This window comes from Centruroides sculpturatus, unplaced genomic scaffold (genome assembly GCF_000671375.1).
Source record: "Centruroides sculpturatus isolate CEXI.00-Female unplaced genomic scaffold, Cexi_2.0 scaffold31, whole genome shotgun sequence".
NCBI lineage: Eukaryota > Metazoa > Arthropoda > Arachnida > Scorpiones > Buthidae > Centruroides > Centruroides sculpturatus.
Genome location: NW_019384496.1, coordinates 1,510,508 through 1,529,968, shown reverse-complemented (window position 1 = coordinate 1,529,968; position 19,461 = coordinate 1,510,508). Strand labels below are relative to the sequence as shown.

At 30.1% G+C, this 19,461-nt stretch overlaps 1 long non-coding RNA gene across 1 annotated transcript; it reads right to left on the bottom strand.

Annotated features, from left to right (window-relative positions):
- Positions 1 to 473: 473 nt before the first annotated feature.
- On the bottom strand, positions 474 to 16,824 carry LOC111621951. The gene is made up of 4 exons (XR_002756170.1): positions 16,776 to 16,824; positions 14,695 to 14,748; positions 9,395 to 9,415; positions 474 to 537 (listed from the first exon to the last, which is right to left on the bottom strand). It is a non-coding gene; the product is annotated as an uncharacterized LOC111621951 (long non-coding RNA).
- Between the last annotated feature and the right edge of the window lie 2,637 nt (positions 16,825 to 19,461).

Here is a 19,461-nt window from a genome sequence, read left to right as displayed (position 1 = left end):
TAATAATTTAATATTAATAGACATATTCTATTTATGGAATGAAGAATACAGTCTCGTAATTTATTATGTTGATGTTGATCAAGTTTTATAGTATGTAGATACGACTATTATAAATGTATCCGAGGTCTGTTATATTCTGTTGTTTATATGGATTATCTTGAAAAGAGTCTGGTTAATTATATTTTGCATTTATTGCATTTTATAAAGAAATAGACGAGTAAAATAAAAAATAAAAAAATCAATTCAAAATAAAATAATTACATCTTGAAAAATTTAGCTTAGCTTGATATGAATTTTTTTTTAATCAAAATAATCAAAATGATCAATATCACATTGAAAAGACGCGAAATAAATTTTAAAAATCCTTAAAATCTCAAATTTAAAAATTTTTAAGTTGTGACTTTTATTTGGCGTCTTTTTTTCTTATTGTGAAGTATATTTTTCTAATGTAATTAATTACAACAAATGTGTTCTTACGTCAATGCAAGTAAATAATGACGATTTGCACCTTTTCAATTGTTGATAATTCTGTATTTTCTGAAAAACATTCATTCTTTTAAATTAAAAAAAAATACAATATATAATTCATTAACAATGAGAACAATCACTATTAACTATTACAAGATATTTGAATACAGTAATTTCCGATACATAATTTTTAAACTTTGTTACCCGGCAACCGAAACACAAGAGTTTTGTTTTTGTAAACACGAACAGATGCTCACAATATTAGTAGTGTATATTAACAAAACTTAAATTAAAAAAAAATACAAAATATAATTCATTAACAATGAGAACAATCACTATTAACTATTACAAGATATTTGAATACAGTAATTTCAGATCCATAATTTAAAACATCAGCTATGTAGTCAGGTACTTGTAAGTCATCCCATACAATAAAACAGAAATGTGGGGTGTTTGTGACTAATATAGGTAAAATATTTGTATTTAATGGCATTCTAACAGAAATTTGTCGCTGCCTGAAGAAGAACCATTGAAGGTTTGAAAATGCTTGTGAAATTTTAATTTTTTGCTTTTTGAGGTTAATTGCACACTGGTAACAGGCTTTAAGGTATGTAATTGATTATATTCTGTGTTGGATAAGGTAAAGTTATGATAATTAGCAATGCTGGCTAACCATTATTATAGAACACTCATAAGCCTAACTAAGACTAGAGCCAAATACAAATTTTTGACAGAATGTAAGAGAAAAGGAGTTCTAACCATGTCATTTTTTTCACATCTGCCTTCCACCTGGAAGCAAACCACTGCTTTGTAAAGTGCAGCAGATGTGCATAAATAGGGCTAAAACCATTTACTCTAAATTGGCAGAGCTGGTGCATATTGAAAATGCACTCTTCAAACAGAACCTGGATAGATTAGCCCAAGAAAATGCAAAGTTGATGGCAGTACACCTGTAATGGATCCAAGATTCCAGGTACCTAAAAGATCACAAATACCCCACATTCCCATTTATGTTAAACAAATTCATTAGTAATTTTTTATTTTCTCAATGTTTACATAGGTTAAAAATAAATAATGAGAAACATAAATTAATAACACTACAGGATATTAAATACTAAATAATGATCAAATAGAGCAGCAGCATGTCCAAAGCATTTTTAATAAAATTAGATATTTATTATAAAATGTTCATATTCAAAATGCTCTCACAGTTTATTTACCTCTCAAATTAAACTTAAGAGTAATATTTAAACTGTCAGTCAAAACGAAGTTGATATTCACCATGTGACATTTTTAAACTTAATTTTTAGAGTGGGAGCACATTAAGTTTTCTTTGCAAAAAATTTAATTACAACAGAAGTTTCCATTGTATTTACCTGTGCTGTCTGATAAGACCATACCAATGACTGAAATTAAGTAATATGGAATCAGCTAATGATTTGACATTTACATTGGTTAATTTCAGTTAATATTCTAAATGCTGTGTTGTATCATGGAAACTTTAAAAATAAAATATACTCTTTGGACCTGTAATATTTTTCAATAACTTCTATTGATATAAACTTAATCCAAATATTCCATGCTACACAGTGTCACTTTTTAACTAGTTTTTGTTCAGATGATATCATTATAATGTTTAAAAATATATTTTTATAATTGGTTTATGCCTTATAAAGTATACAGAAACAGAAAAGTTGAGCAATATTTAACATACCTTTCAATGCAAATTTGATCAAAAATGAATTCTTTTTCTACCATAAAACAAGTAAGTCTTTGCAATGCAAAAAACTTACTTGTTTTATGTTGTATTATTACGTTCCTACTTTTAAATCTGAATCATGATTTAATTTACCACTACTACCATTTTTTCTTTTGTTATGGGTTAACATATGTACTGATTTATTTGCATTAATACGCAGACAAAAATTAACAGAAAAATTGAATATAATGTTACAAATGTTTAAAATCTAATTATGTAATTACATATATGGAAACAGCTATGTTGCCACCAATAGTTAAAACATCTTTATAATGTTTTCTTTTTTGTTGAAATTTCATTTATTTAAAACACTCTTTTCTTTTTCCTCTTAATTTTTAAATTTTTGTAACAAAATCATAATATTGTCATAATAGAATAAATAATATAGTCAGTCACTGTATTCATATGTGGTTCTTATTTCAATTTGTAATTACATTTTTTTATATTTTTAAATTTTAATTAAATTTAATTATATTTATAATGTATTTTCATGTTTCCTAACTAGTTTCATGATTCTCAAAACTTGTATGCAGTTCCTCCTATTTTTATTGTTAGATTAATGTGATAGAGTCTAACTTGAAACCATATGCTTAATTAGTATATAAGAATTCATACTGATATGTAGTGATGTATTCAAATTCAAAGAGCTTCATAGCCTGTCATTTCAAACAGAGGATTTTGTAATCCAGTGATTATGTAATTTACCAATTCATAAGTAAATATTAATCTACAATTGCAAACTTGGAAGCTTAAATTACATGATTCTCAATTGGCAACAGTGCTGGTAAAGAGTGGAAAGAATGACTGGTAAAACTTATCTCCAGTCAATATATTATTTGGAATCTGTCATTCTGAAATTTTTCAAATATAAAATAATTCAAGATTAATAAAGTTATCATATACAAAGTAGAATCAACAGTTCTCAAAATTATTATTATTATTATTATTATAANGATAAATTAAATATTTTAATATTAATTTAAGATGTATATTTATTGTTTGTTTTTTTTTCCTTTTAACTACTTAAGAGGGGGTTTTGGAGCGTTAAAACGAAATGCTATGTCCTTCGAATCCAACGTTAACCCAAGCTCAAGAATTACTCAGATGACGATTTTATTCCCAGATATTTTATTTAAATACATTTCGATCGTAGTTTTTACCAATCCCTCTTCAGTTCTACAAATAATAAAATTGTTTTGTAATTTAAAATTTTTTTAACAAAGATGTAAAATATTAAAACAAATAACTTACAAAGGTACCTTTGTAAGTTATTTGTTTTAATCTACGATAGAGTTTACAATATATTTTTAGATCTATCCGACATCACTCATCCCGCATTACGTAACATTTTATTTTTATTCTTATATATGACGTCATTCCATACGTCATCTATTAACATCCCACTATTCGAATTAATTAAGTTATAATTACTTTTAATCGCAATATGTTCTTTAGATTTTCGTAGATATACATCGTGTGCTAGAAATAAAATTTTAATATTATCTTTATTAATTATACAATTACTTTTACTACAATGGTGATTGGATATTTTTTTAACCTGATTCATGCCTCATGTTCTTTTATCGTTTTTCCTAATATTCTTTCAGTTTCTCCAATATAATGAACTTTATCTGCACATGTACACGACATTTCGTATACTACACCCGATTTTTCCAATTTATTATTGATTCGTTTTTGAAACCGTGTTTTCGTATTTATTTACTATTGAACACAAGACTGTGTTATTATTAAAACACTTGGCGTTTATCCACTTTATTCAGTTAATAAAGTGGATAAACGCCAAGTGTTTTAATAATAACACAGTCTTGTGTTCAATAGTAAAAAAATTTATTATTATTATTATTTTTTATTTTGTTTAGTAAATATATATTTTCTAAATTTTTTTTAATTAGCTCCTATTTTTTTTTTTAATTTCTCAAAATTGTTATTATTTTTAATATCCACAAGTTTTCACAGAATGTTCGTGTATTTTCCCGTACTGTGGCGCCACCGTCGCGCCGCCATTAAGATACGACAAGAACTACAGAATTGCAAAACTCTAAAATTGAGAATATAATTTATTTTAAAATGACTAATAGAAATTCGTTAATAACACCTACTTTGTTAATAATCGCAAGGGTTTTAATGTTTTAAAATATAAAGAGAGTATTTTCAATCGTTTTTACACAAGTTTAATTTTTTTTTCTAACAAAGAAAAAAGTGTACTACATTCATTGTGGGAATATCTTTTAAAACTGATAAAAATTTAAAGTAAAATTAAGATAACCTGAATTCTATTATTATTATTATTATCATCATTGTTTCTAGAAAATATTTGGCAAAATTGGCTTTTATAATTGACGAGACTATGTCTTGTCTTTAAAATCGCGTTGCTGTCATCGGCCGCACACTACAGGAATGAAGGTGTATTGTACTGTACTGTACATGTCAGGAGTTGCAATTTGACACTGAGTATTTGCTGCCCAAATCATGCGCACATAAAATAAACCAGACTTGTAGGTAGTCAGGGGACCGAGAACCGGGTCAAAATAAAATACAAAATGCTGAGACTGTTTCCACAAACAGATGCGAGTATGAGATTTGCGCTCTCCGAGACAGTCTTCTCCCAAAAATGGCTTCGCCGTTTTAGTTGTTTTACTAATATTCCGCTGTTATTATTTATCACGTTATTGTATTGCCGTTTAATTTATAAAGTACTGTAGTCCAAAATATTCACAGAATATCATAGAATTAGGTCTAATGCAAAATTTTCGGATTTTTGCATAGTTTTTTCTGCGAATTTGTATTTTCTAATTTATTTTCATCAATTAGTACTATAAAATCGTGAAATAATGACGAGAGAATGACATGTTTGGAATAGCCAGTTATATTTGAATATCTTATTAAAAATAAAGTCTATGATTACTAAGAGATGCTTAATTATATGAGTCTTTACCACTTGAAAAATACTGTAATTATGATTCAAGTAAGTGAAATTTTAATTACTTAATAAATTGTTACAAAACACTTCTACTTCTGTCCTTAAGACAAACGTAGAGCCATCACAGAATGATTACTTGCAGATAGGGTTTGTATCTGCAAGTAATCATTCTGTATGGACTTGTCTTATGATGGCAAAGTTATTTATCTAGATATCCATCTAGATAAATAACTTGTACTATATAAGATGTACTGTACAGTATATATATGGCTGATTACCCATTCTCTTCTTACATTCATTTCCACTTGATGAAAATTTAACTGGAACGGTTGAATACATGGACAATTTCGATGAGAAATTAAAAAAAAAATTTTAGAAAGTTTTCTTTTGAATTAGCAGCTAATTTAAAAACAAATTTAGAGAATATATATTTACTAAATAAAATAAATTGGAAAAATCGGGTGTAGTATACAGAATGTCGCATACATGTGCAGATAAAGTTTATTATATTGGCAAATTAGAAGAATATTAGAAAAAGGAATAAAAGAACATGAGGCATTAATCAGATTTAAAAAATATACAGTTACCTTGTTTTATACATTGTAGTAAAAATAATTGTATAATTAACTAGCAGACCCCGCCACGCCTTGTTGTGGCTCAAAATGTATCTATTATAAATGTATAACACTTCCCCAGTGAGGGAAAATTTAAAAAAAAAATTTTTCTTAGGGTACATTCTGTTGACGTACCCTATTAAAACGCAATCAAAAACGCAAAACCCGCATCTAAAATAGTATAATAGAAGCCAAGTTTTTCAGAGTAAGCCTTAATCCTGTCTCTCTCCCCCGCGGGGAGAATATCAAAAAATCCCTTCTTAGTGTACATTCTGTTGACGTATCCTATTAANCCATTTGGAAAACATCTGCTAATGCTTTCTGTAAAAAATTTAAATAAAAGTTGTTATTATATATTATAAAAAGTTAAAATTAAGATAAAGAAAAAGTAAAAATTTATAATATGTATAAGTTGTCATTTCATTTAATTATAAGTAAAGAAATTAAGGAAATTAAGACACAAAGGTTTAAAAATGAAACAAATAAGAAAAGAAAGAAAAAAACAATTAAAATTGAATAATATTAATTACGAACAAAAATTTATTTAAGAAACACAATAAGCAAATAATCAATAAATTGAGAAATTATTAATTTGCTAAGATAATCAATACAAAAATATTTATGCAATAACTTTTTTAAATGTATTTTAAATAAGATGTTTGAAACTTATAAAAGATCATTAACCTTAAAATAATCAAATATAAAGTATATTTTACATTTGATATAACTGCCAGGATTATAATTGTAAAATTAATATACAGTTTAAGACTATACAATAATGAGTCTTTCAATGTCTTTTCTCACACCTCAGGAAAATAACATTTTTATGGTGAAGTTAATCTTATTTAACTTCATCATAAAAATGTTATTTTCCTGAGGTGTGAGAAAAGACATTGAGAGACTCATAAGATGGTGAAGTTAAATCTTATTTAACTTCACCATCTTATTTAAAATACATTTAAAAAAGTTATTGCATAAATATTTTTGTATTGATTATCTTAGCAAATTAATAATTTCTCAATTTATTGATTATTTGCTTATTGTGTTTCTTAAATAAATTTTTATTACTGTATTTAAAAGTTGATAGTATATTGTTAATTTTATTACATTTCAACTTATAATAATAATAATAAACTTTCTTTACTATAGATCAAGGTTTTGCAATCTTTTTCTCATTGCAAAATGGTACCAGTAATTATAGCAACTTTAAATTAAGCTTATTTATTACACTTATAAATGCTTAAGTAGAGTTACAGTACATAAGAAAGTATGTACAATAACTATATATTACTGTTTAAATGTTACCCATACTCAATGTTACATATTTAAATGTTAAATGTAAGTATGATCAAATATTTTTCTGCAGAATGATGAAATTTTTTTCATGGACTGGTGGTTGAAAAACACTATTATAGATAATAGGATACTACTGAGGTGTTCAAATAGGATACTAATTGAATATAAGTGAATATTTTTAATGTTAGATAATTCTCACTCAAATTCTTCATTTTTTAAATAAAAAGGGAATGAGCAAAAAATACTGTGAAATCATCACAATGCTAGGCTGCAATTTTTAATCATATTTTTTAAATTTATTTAATTTAAAATATATGCACTCCATTCCAAATTAGTAGTGTCCTTCCTCATACATCATACTTTATCTGATACAAACCAAGTCATGCCAGTCATCTATGTAATTCTGTTCTGGGAAAAATTTTTGAATTAAAATCATGTGACTTCTGGTCTACATTGGAAGTTCGTATATAATTAATTGGGGCCTCCTGCACTCAAGCTTTCCATATCTGGTCTTGACTTTCATCTATCTAACACCATTCTTGAGATTAAAGAAGAACAGACATACAGACAACAGTAAAAATTTATAGGTCTACAATTTTTTCAAATTGCAGCCCAAGAGGAAAAATGAACTTGTTCTTGGTAAATGAGTATCTATGAAAATATATTCTTATTATTCCTGAACTTCATTTCTCGACTTTTATCCTTTCTGATCCTTAGATTTTTGTTTTCTAAATTTAAAAAAATATTATCATCAATTTTATTTAGCAGAAGTGAGAAAGCTAGCATTCAACACTTTTAAAGAAATCATAAAGAATAGATTTCAGTAGTCCTCTGATAAATGGATAAACATAAGTAAAAACAGTAAACAGTAAAAGTAAAAAAATATAAGGTTGCCAACAATGAATTCTTTGTAATAGTATTAAAGTTTATTTTATGTATATAAAAAGCAGTTTATACAAAAGCATTAATTCACATTAATTTTTCAATTGATTGGGATTGATTAAGATTGAATTTAATTAAAAGCAAGAGAAATTTGAGAAGAACAGACATTGTTGTGATGGAAAATACCATTCTTAGCCCAGGACATAGTTTAATTGCAATATGCTTCAAAGACACTTCACACATGTTGAAAAATTTAGTAAAAGTATTATTGAGTTTTGTTAGAAACAATGTTTATCTATGTTTATAGTGTGAAAAATCTTGAATCAATCAATCCAATTCACAAATTTATCAAAGACAATAACAATGCATAAAATTATTCATTTCATGCATCAAGCTAATGAATGCATTATTAGATCATTCCAAACACATCTCTGTACAATCATTTGTAATTGGACTGCAATTTGAAAAAAACTATAGACCTATAAATTCCCACTGTCGTCTGTGCCTTTTCTTAATCTCAAGAATAGTGTTAGATGAAAGTTAAGACCAGATATGAAAAGCTTAGGGGTAGGGGCCCTGATTAACTATATTTGACCTTCTGGTCTAGACCAAAAGTCACATGATTTCAATTCACAAATTTTCCCCTGAATGACGTTAGAGGACAAGTATGACTCTGTTGTTATCAGGAAAAGTATGATGTNATATATAGCCTATGTCCACCCTGAAGTTCCATTCTAAATATTGGTGAAAGAATTTTTGAAATTGTATGAGTAGTTTCGGAGATTACCTGCTGCATACAAACTAACATACATACATACATACATACAAACATTACCTCTTTATAATATTAGTATAGATAAAGATAATATTAAAATTTTATTTCTAGAACACGATGTATATCTTCAAAAATTTAAAGAACATATAGCGATTAAAAGTAATTATAGCTTAATTAATTCGAATAGTGGGATGTTAATAGATGACGTATGGAATGACGTCATATATAAGAATAAAAGTAAAATGTTACGTAATGCGGGATGAATGATGTCGGAGAGATCTAAAAATATATTGTAAACTCTATCCAAATTGTACAGTACCTTTGTACGTTATTTGTTTTAATATTTTACATCTTAAGTTATTTGTTTTAATATTTTACATCTTTGTTTAAAAAATTTTAAATTACAAAACAATTTTATTATTTGTAAAACTGAAGAGGGATTGATAAAAACTCCGATATCTGTGAATAAAATAGTCATTTGAGTAATTTTAAGGCTCCAAAACCCATCTTTTTAAGTGGTTATAAAAGTGAATGATTATAATCCTGCAAATATTGTTAATTTTAGCTTAGTACTAATATTAACTACATAATACTAGAAAAATTCTTAAAATATAAAAAATATTCAATATAAATGTTGTCAATTCATTAAATATAATTACCTTCTTGAAGCATTCTGCTATCTTTAAAATAATAAATTAATTAAATTGTAAATTTGTAAAAGACATTTAATTAAAATATTTTTAATTGCTTTATTTTTTAACTTTATTATTAAATTACATTTAGGGTGAATTTATTACATTACAATAGTTTCGCTATTGTCTAATGTTGTCATAATAGCGAGGTTGCGGCTGAAGTTTTCATCTCTAAACGTGAACATCGAACGTCGAGCGCCGGTACACGTTCATGTTTTAGAGATAAAAACTTCGGCTGCAACCTCGCTAATAACTTATAAGGTTAAACCATTTAAAATTTTAATTGAAATATTTATGTAGTTTAAAATAATTTTTAAAATTTTATTAACCATATTACATCAGAACCGTACAAAAGTACTAAGAGCCTAGTTGCCAAGAGCTAGAAAATTCTTTGCTTATATTATGACATTAATAATAAATATATTCATTAAATATGTATATATGTGTACATAAATTTATTTTTAATTAACTGTTGTACAATTTAAATCATATTTTTACTCTATTTTTTATAATTTTATTCTTTTTCGGTTGCACGATACAACTTGTCCAGTGCAGTCTCCATTTGCACGGATCTGCTTTTTGTACTTAAATGATTTTGTATATGATCATAATAAATTCATAAATATTAGATGTTCAAAATATAATTTTAGTCTATATTATATTATACTTGTAATGATCATTTAAATCACGATACGAAAGAATTAATTTTAATAGTCAATAAAATGAGTATTAAAATGAATTCATTCTTTGTCAATTATTATTCTATCGAAAGAATTACATTAATTTTGTTTGTTAATCTTTTATTTATATCTAAAAAATATAGAATTCTAATTATTTGCTTAAATAATTTATAATGTAACATTTAGCGGATAATATTTATAGCAATACTTTCATTTTTGTAAAATATTGATACTTATGTAAACCAATAATAAAATTATAATTAAAACTTTTTAATAGAACAAAGTTAACGATTCTTATTGAAGTGAAATATGGAATAATTCGTTTTTTGTAGTCATTCCTTCCCGATTTGCAAACACAATTCTTATCTGAGAATCTAAATTTACATTAAAAAATTCATTTTTATTCTTTCTCACGAAGAAAATTGTGATGCATTTGTGAATATGAAAAGTTTTTCTACATTTACAACAATTTTGAAACATTGTGAATTTTATAATAATAATAATTAATATAGTTATTGATAAAATGTGTGAATGTATTGAATTGGATTCAAGGGGGAAGGAAGGACAGTCTGGAAAGGAAGACAGGGCACCTGGAAAAGTTTCTATAGGAAACTGATCCTTATTTAGATGTTACAGACATGAAGAAAATCCGGAAAACGCCACGTGGCAGCCGTTGGTGAGGTGCGTACCCATGACCAACTGGTCATGGGTACGCACCTCACCAACGACTACTAGTGTTCAGTGGTGTTACCCAGTTAGCCAAAATGTGTGGGCTAGATATTAGTGAGCCAAAATGTGTATGAGTAAGATTATAAATGTAACAGTTCACTTAAAACAGAATAGTCAGCTAAACAGATGATAAGTTAATTTTTTGAAGACAAAGTCCTTCCCCAAAAAAGGAATCTCCATTTATTAACTTTGTGTTCCAGACATTACACTTTTGCAACTTTCCTCATCTACATTTTACCAGCGCCTATTTAGTTGTAGATAAAATCCGAAACAACCCCAAGAAGGTATGATGGAGAATAGAAGACGTCTGTACATCACCAGTTCCTGTTTTTTAAAAATGTTTATATTTTTAATTGGATATATGTTTGTGTTTTTAAAGGACTGTTTGGCGGACAGTAGCCTAAAAGGAAGGTCAGTCGCCAAAAGTGTAATGTCTGGAACACAAAGTTAATAAATGGCGGTTCCTTTTTTTGGGAAGGACTTTGTCTTCAAAAAAATTAATCATAATTATTGCCATCGGAGGAAGATTTACAAAGATGATAAGTTATTATATACATACTTCGGCATTGACCGCCGTCGCTTACGTTAAAAAGGAGTCGAGTAGCACTTAGTCGTTGTTCGTAAAGTGACATCTAACTCTATACACCTATACACGGAATATATTCCTGTGTGAAGCCCGACTAGTTGTCATCTAAATGGCCTAAGCAGTGTTCAGTAACACAGAACGCTAAGTAAGAAATCTAATTGGCTAGGAGGGCTGAGCTAAGAAGTGTTCTCAGTATTCTTGAACAATGTAGCCTACTGAGTTAGCAAGTTAAGCTGATCGTGTGTAAAAATGGTGAATGACGTAATCATCATCTATATCTATACTAATATTATAAAGAGGTAAAGTTTGTAAGTTTGGATGTAGGAAGTAATCTCCGAAACTACTCATTCGATTTCAAAAATTCTTTCACCAATATTTAGAATGGACCTTCAGGGTGGACATAGGCTGTATATTATTCCGTTAAACATTCATATAAATTAAAAGATATCATCTAGGTAAGCGTTATATTTTTGGTATCAGCGGGTGGCGAGGGAAAAGACGCATACATAGGGTGCGTTCTTTTATTCCTCCGCGTAACTCCGCGGGAGCGACATCTGTTTTAAAATTCCTGCGGAACGCGTTCCTAAATTCCGGTCGGAGTGCGCGTTGTCCAACGGCAAAAACGGCTTCTTGTAGCAATAGTTTATGGTGGAAAGCAATATGGCGTCACCCATGGCTCAGATAGATTAGTTTCGGGGTCCATTATGTGATTTTATGAATGAAAATTTAGAAGTTGTGAAAGCACAAGTTAGTGCACGCGGTGATGTAAGTGTCTTTTCGACTTTTTTTCGAATGATAGCCGGCATTCTAATTTTTTTCGTGGCTATTTTGAATGCTCTTTCAACAAATAATCCATTTTATGGTTAAATTTTACAATTGGAACCCTTCTTTTGTCTTTAAAAGCTCATATTTTAAAATTATAGATTCCTCCATCACGATACTATTGATAGTGCGGAGACGCAGCACAGTGGGACCAAATCCCAAAAAGCTGGCCAAAAGTCGAAAAATAGGGTTTAAGTTCCGGTAATTTCTAGTCGTGGGTTCGGTTGGATAAGTGTCCGAAGGTCGAATTCTAGACTTTAGTGCCCCCTATCCCTTATACTTGCTATTGTAGTTTAGTTAAAAGTGGACCCTCAATCGAGCTAGACGCGTCATGCAGTAAGCAAAGATTTCTACGCTATATTCAAGAGGGTGCCAAATCTCTAAAAATCAATCGAATTTAAATTTAAAAAATGGAATTTGCAGCTGCAAGTAAGTAGAATATCATTATGTAACACAAAATTGATAATAATACTTTATGTGATAACAGTAAACGAATGATTTGTACGAAAATGAACGGAAGATTACAACAGAAAATTTTAAACATGTAGAGAAAAGTTCATAAATTCTGTAGAGTTCTGCGACTGGACCGATCGCATGTTGTAGATCGAACTATTATTGAATGAAAAAAATTAAAACTAGCTGCAACTAGCTGCAACTGTGTCATTGGTGCGAGTTCTTGCAATGTAAAACATAGTTTTCTGAATTTTGTACATTAATGACGCGGAATGTTTTGCTCTTTTTCTTGAATTTGTCTGGTGTTTTGAATATTGTTTGCATGTAGCATATAAGCTTGAAATCAAACTGTGGCAAGCGCATAGTGATAAAGAAAATAAAGAAATAAGATTCTGAAAAACGAATATACAGAAGGGTTTCCGTATAGAATTGGGTCTAATAGTCGATCAACCAAAGCCTGGTTTCGGTAGCTCGAATGATGAGAATACCGCTCGACAATTTTTCGAAAACTCAAGCATTTCTGCTGCTATTACAGGGGTTGATGAGGACTTGATTAAGCGTTTCCATGTCATATTGCAGACAATTTCGTGTGGCCATGAAATCGATTTCATAGAATTTCAAGATTATGCCTTACAGACAGCTCGTTACTTTGTGCAGTTATATCCGTGGTTCTGCATGCCAACTTCGGCACATAAGATATTGATTCATGGTGCAGAAGTGATAAATTCATCGGTATTGCCGATAGGGCAGATGTCTGAAGACGCTCAAGAGTCTACTAATAAATACATTAAAAAGTTTCGAGAAGATTTTGCAAGAAAAGTTCCCGAGTGAAAACAGTGGAAGACATTATTTTACGCCTATTATTAATATCCGATCCGTTTATTTCGAGTTTGTGCGAATTACCTCGAAAAAACTCAAAGTCGTTGCTTCCAGAAGCAGTTTTATTGTTAGTTGCGCCACGTATACCAGCAAGTACAGGAAGCTCCAGCGATTTCAAAGTTGAATCATCTGATTGTGAATCAAATTATTCTTTGGATGACGATGCATGAACTTTTAATCAACTGATTGTATGTTTTATCGTATTAAACAATATATGGATTTATTTTGTACTTTTTCTATAAAAGTGGTTCGTGTTAAATCCGTCATTTTGTTTTTATTTCAAATTTTGACTTCGGATTCGTAATCAGCGATCCCGAAAACCCTCGAATACTGACTTTCAGCCAAATTGATAACGCTTTTGACTTTTGGCCAGCTTTTTGGGATTTGGCCCCACTGTGCGCAGTAGCGACCGCTATTAACAAACACACCCATATACGAGATAAGTAACCACGCCACGAGATATTACAGTGCACATGTCCAAACTTGTGCTGAACATTTGCCTATTTGTTGTCGCTTAAAATAACGAATATCTTTTGTCCCGTATGCATTCCTAAAAGGCTAAAACATTTATATAAATTAAAAGATATCATCTAGGTAAGCGTTATATGTTTGGTGTCAGTGGGTGGCATTTATCCTCATTTCATTTATTGTATTTTACCACATAATACCAACTTAAATATTCGCATAAAATTATATGTTGTAGAGTAAGTTTTTAGAATCGTACTTCTTTTCTATTTCGTTGTATTTAATTGATTATCAATTACAATGCTGTATAATAACAACACTATGCCTAAAAGAAAATCACAACTTTCACAGCAAACATTTTAGACAAGAGCAGCTGAAATAGTCACAAACTGAATTCTACGCGGGCGAAACCGCGAGCACAGCTATTAATTGTAATAATTTTATGACCATTATAAAAAAATATATTTAGTCTAGCAGGAGCAGCCATCTTGCAAATCGTACTACTAGACAAAAACAGTGACGTTACTAGTAGAAGTTAGCATAGACAAAACATTGAAACAAATATAAATTTAGATAGTTTATTACGATAAATTTTCGTAAAAACAAACATCCATAAATCTAAAGGAAGAGTCTACAATTTTCTTTATACATACCGGATTTATGTGCTCTTTACTGCAACACTCCCTAATTACGTCGTTCCTAGGTAGCTTAAAATAATAATGATAAGTTTTGCATTTAGTTAACATTAGGTTTTTAATAGTATTTTAATAAATCTCTACTTCTGAAATAAAATTTAAAATAATTGCATGTAAATAACATGAATAATTAAATATGAAATATTATAATTATGGATAATATGATGTGCGATTTTCATAGTCAAATTTTTTTATTTTTTATTCAAATTTTTATAAGATTTGAGAGTGAATTCTGGATAAAATCAGTTTCACGTTTAAGATTAGAAATCGATTCACGATTCTTTATTACAAATCTCAATTGTTAATTGGAATTCCATTTACAGTAGAGCGTCGTTTATCCGAAAGTCGGTTATCCGAAAGAATTCCAGTCGGCAAATTTAAATTTTCGCTAGTGCTGTGGCGCTGCAATCTTTGGCTATATCTTGGGCTACTCCAATATTTTTTTTTTTTGATGTGTGTTTTAGCTGGCAGCACTGGCACTTTTGTGTGGTGTTTTTCTGAGGACTGTGTGTCATGCTGAATCGAACGTTTTTGATACTAGATTAACTTCTAAAGTATAATTTTTTTTTTTGTTTTTATATTTTTCAATATATTTATTTTGTTTGTAAAAAATAAAGAAATAATTTTTAACGATACAATAGCCACAATTATATTTTAAAAAGTTTACATTAGGCTTAACATTGACGAAAATTCAACATGAAGTGACATGCAACAGAGAAAAATTTCAACATGGGATATTTTTTCGTACATAATCGGTTATCCGAAAAATAAGTTATCCGAACAACCCCAGTCCCCCAATTGATTCGGATAAACGACGCTCTACTGTAATTACATTACACTAATGGAGTAAGTAGGATTTTTACTTTCGGATGATCTGAAAGGAAGATCTAAACTGTACAATCAGGATGAAGAAAAATTAAGCGTCCCTTACCTCTCAACTCCCAACAAATGAGTGTCCCTTTTATAACAGCCAGACAAATGTTCTAGAATGTTTCCGATTCATCTACTGTAGTGTGATTTTTTCTATAAATTTTGTTATAAAATATTGTTATTGTAAATCTGCTGAAGAGGTGCCTTAAGGTCCGAAACATAAAAACAGTGTGTACTGTACATGTGAAAAATAAAGATTGCCTCTATTTGCAAAAACTGAAACAACACCAGTATAATAAGTCCTGTTAATATACTAAGTCCAACGTAGACAATATAATTAAAAATTGAATACAGTAAGGAAATAGAGGCAAAAGAATTAACGTTAATTATTTTTTTTATTTTTGGCAGAATCGGTAACTTCTACAAAAAACTTAAGAAAAATACTCTGTTTTGCTCCTTATTGTTTGATAAATCTTACACTGCAAAATATAATAGTTAATTATTTTCGAAGGTTTGTCCAAGCTTAAATTAACTAAAATAATAAATTTTCATGAAAGTAAGTGAATCGAAACTCAAAAATTATTATAAAATTATATCTTGTATGCAGCATTGATAAAATTCAAACTTGTTATCTTTAGTATACGATACTTTCCACCACAGTTAAATATACCAATTTTCTCTGATATTGCACATCCAAACTCAAATGTTGACCAAGAGGGTTAAAGTGACACACTACCGCTTGGGAGATCCGGGATCGAATCCTACGAATCGAAAAACCCAGGACTTTTTCGGGTGTGAACTTTTGGATATATTGGGTTTCGTCCTCACCACCCGGCCGCCCCAACATATCCATTGTGGTTCTGGCTGAACCCATAATTGGCTTGCTAAAAATTGCCTTCTTAGTGCCCACAAGGGAGAAACAGTTTTAAAAATCTTATTGACAAAATCGAGTAAATTAGCTCTACATTGCTGTAACAGAGAGAACGCAAAAATTTATATATTGGATTATATCAGAATAAATTATTAAAAATAAGTTTTATAAGCAAAAGATTTTCACTTGAAACTACGTTTCACGTGAAATTCCTTTGCTTTTTTATTTTTTCTTCGGTGATTTTTGACGATGTTTTTAATAATTTAAATTTCAAAATGTTTTAAATAATTTTACTTACATCGGTTAGACGATTTTTACAATACTGGCTCAATTCGCAGCTAAACGCTATAAAATAAAAATATATATTTATACATTTATTTTTAATGCAGTTGTAATTGTATGTTTATTCAGTTTTCTTCATAGGTTTTACTGTTTTATAAATTGTTTGTCTTTTAATGTTTCTGTTGATGGAAAAAATATTGTAGATGGTGGAAGAAAGATCATCAAGAAACTTCGTCAACGATGAGTAAACGGTCAAGGAATTTTTTGTTGTATTGCTTCTAAATGAATAAAGAGTTTTTTTGTGATCTGGTTCTTGAGTATGTATAAAAGTTCGGAATAACATCCCTAATTGTCGAGAAACGGGACTTTAATATGTTTATAAGTTGTGACAAACCCCAGAAAAAAAAAACTGAAGTTTTCTTCCAACTAGGTTCAACCAGGTAAAAGACAATTATGGGAGCAAAAGGGAAGTCTCAAATGAAAAGGAACAAATAGGTAGGGAAGAAATTGAACTTCACTCTAAGGCAGTTGTTCTGACTGTTTCTCGTATCGTGGACCCCTATAATCCCCAAACCAATTCTCGTGGACTCCAACTCCTAATTCAATTACTCGCATGGCGACAGGAATGCCTAACTCTTGCAAGTTTAGTACTAATTACATATACAGTATTAAATTTATCAATAAATAAAATATATTCCTTAATATAAATATAAATACATTGTCTTTGGTGACCTGATATTTATTTCCGATCTATCTGTCGTCGTTATTATTTGACTGTATAACAATAATTCATGCAAAATTTTTTCTTCAATTTTAGTTTATTATTCAATATTTTAAATATGTATAACAAGAAGTTAAATTTTTCTCTTTGTTTTTGGTAGCAGTAAGCGGTGAAAATCCGGATTCACGTAAATATGTTCACGAAAGCAGGAGCAAAATCTTGATCGCTTTCTCACTCAAAGTTGGATAATCTTTGCTAACTTTGATCCATACCTAGGCACAGTTTTCTTCTCCTTGAGTAGTTTTAATGATGCATCCGAAGACAATTCAGCAAGAATATCCTTTTCAAATTCAAGAATATCAAGAATAGCCAACGAGATTTGATCATCTTCGTGGGTAGTGAAAGGATCCAAAATTCAATAATTTCCCACTCTTGGATCGCCGTCTCGGGGAAGTAGGCTACTCTGTGAATTTCCATTGCATCTCATGAAGGTGTGACCTTATAACTGGAGCCAATTCAATGGTATTGACATTGTTGTGTGACAATGCCGGAGCGCCCCTATGCTTCGGCATCACAGGACCGAAGGGTCAACATCATGCCGGCGAAGACTACAATGGCTAATTCGTCAGGACTGACACCACTGTCTTCTGGGTAGACACAGAGACCGTGATGACCGCTTATTTCTTTTGTTGCGGCAAGCGGTCTCGTTTGTAGATGCCCGGATTCGGGATGGAGACGCCTGAGAGACGACTGGAAGAAGTGCACGCTACTACGAAGTTAACAATTAACAATACCCGTTTATTTATCTAGAGTAGTTACAAGCTATATACTGATGCTTAGCGGATGCTAATAATATGACATATATATATATATATATATATATAAAAACCTTATTATTACGATCACGACCCTGGCCGAGAGAGAGAGCTCACATTCGTTCGCGAGACGATAAACACCTTAAATGCTTGTTGGTCCTAGACCTATCGACTCTCAGTTCGATGGGAACCTCAGAGATGGTTCGGAGGGAAATCCTTTTGTTTTATCTTTACAGTGAGGCGACGACTGAAATCGGCAGTTCGGAACACACACACCGTTAGAGTTTGAGTTGCTGACGACTGCTCCTGATTATCATCACCTCCTTCTCTTTTATTAGAGGGTTCCTCCTGGGTTTTTCCCTTGACTTCGTTAGGAATTGTAGTACATTGGGGCCAATAGTCAATTTTTCACTCGTTGGTTCCGGGTGAGACATTCAATGTGTCATCTTCAACAAGGAAATAAGTCCGTGGAAACTAGTTTTGTGATTAACACTTTCGTTTTTCGTTTTGTTTCTCTAACTTTTTCTCTCGACAAACAATATTTAAACAAAATATTTCACCAATTTCGAATCTCACAATTGCTTTCACAAAGCCAGGATAAAATTCGAAGCAGTTACTATCAACTTGGCGACTCCACATTTGCAACTTCTTTTTGAAAGCTTCAGTCTTGTTGAATGTGTCAAAAATAGTTTTGTTTGCACTTTTTAAGCTTACATTCAAGTCATTGAGATGTTGAAAGATACGCAAGATCAGCAAGATAAGCGAGTTTTACAATCCAACTTACATCAGACAAAGAATTTGCCCGACTCAGTCTTCCTGTGTTTGTTCAGGAATTTGAACACCTCCAGTTGCAGTTCATACAAGCGTGTAAGAACTTTTCCGCGTGACAGCCAACGGATTTCGGCATGTAGCAACAATTAGTCGCGTTAGATTTGAAACTTAATAACTTCTGTGCCTTTTGTCGAAAATGTCTGAAATTTTGCAGGTAGGTTTGTGTATTAAAAGGATTGATACTATTAACTTTTGGTGGTTAAAGGTCGAGGAATGAAAAGATACAGTCGTGTGTCATCTATCCAGTAGTGTCTATCTTTACTCATTACTGTATTATTATTTATAATTTTCATAAAACTCGTCTCTACCCTCAAAATTAAGGTTTTTACCATTTT